The sequence below is a fragment of the Mus caroli genome, chromosome 17 (assembly GCF_900094665.2).
Source record: "Mus caroli chromosome 17, CAROLI_EIJ_v1.1, whole genome shotgun sequence".
In the NCBI taxonomy this organism is placed as follows: domain Eukaryota; kingdom Metazoa; phylum Chordata; class Mammalia; order Rodentia; family Muridae; genus Mus; species Mus caroli.
In genome coordinates, this window is record NC_034586.1 from 19,418,004 (window position 1) to 19,419,081 (window position 1,078).

The window sequence follows — 1,078 nt, forward strand, 5'->3', positions numbered from 1 at the left end:
CATTACAGAGGGTTGTGAGCCACCAGGTGGTTGCTGGGAATTGAACTCCGGACCTCTGGAAGAGCAGTCAGTGCTCTTAACCACTGAGCCATCTCTCCAGCCCCCTAGGGCAAGATCTTAAGCAAGTATTATGGCTACAAAACCATCCCTTGAAATGGAGTCACTAAACATTACCTCATCTCCAGGAAAACAAGCGCTTCACTTTATAAATCATATATAAGATAGTATTGATAAATATAAACTTTCCCAACAATAATATTTTATATGGCTGCACATGTCTTGTTTAAGAAAGCCTTAAATAAGAGGCAGGTGGATTTCTAAGTTCGAGGCCAGCCTGGTCTACAAAGTGAGTTCCAGGACAGCCAGGGCTATACAGAGAAACCCTGTCTCAAAAAGTCAAAAAAAAAAAAAAAAAAAGCCTTAAATAGGGAGAATTAAACAGTTTAAAGAGTTACAGAAGAACAGGAGCTAGAGGTTAAATAGTAACTGATCAAAAGAATTCATTAGCTTGTTCTTCGCAATTTGCCACTAGCCTTAGATGATTTTGTATTTTGATGTACCAAATGACTATTGTTATGTCTGTTCTATTTCACTGCTTCACTGAACATAGCTTTTCAGAGCTGTAACATCTGCTTCTCTATGCATAAAAACCCTTGCTCGAGAGCTGCAAAATACACTCAGATTCAAACTGCCTCTGTGTTTGTTTCCGTTTGTCACCACTGAATCCTTACCCACCTGACCTTGAGAACCCACATCCCAGGGAACCCCATACCTGGCTGGGGTGGTCCGCGGCAAAAATTAAGCTACCAATCTTGAAATCAAATCACTGGAGCCCTGCAGTGGTGGCTCATGTCTTCAATCTCAACACTCTGTAATCTCAAGATCTCTGTGAGTTCAAGGCCAGCCTGTTCAACAAAGGTAATTCTAGGACAGCCAAGGCTATACAAAGACGAGAAGGAGGAGGAGGAAGAAGAGGAGGAGGAAAGAAAGAAAGAAAGAAAGAAAGGAAGGAAGGAAGGAAGGAAGGAAGGAAGGAAGGAAGGAAGGAAGGAAGAAAGAAAGAAAGAAAGAAAGAAAG

General features: G+C 41.6%; 1 protein-coding gene across 3 annotated transcripts in view; it reads right to left on the reverse strand.

The window, feature by feature from the left end:
- Znf205 (zinc finger protein 205) overlaps positions 1–1,078 on the reverse strand; it is a 22,505-nt gene that overhangs the window by 6,397 nt on the left and 15,030 nt on the right. The window lies entirely within an intron of this gene.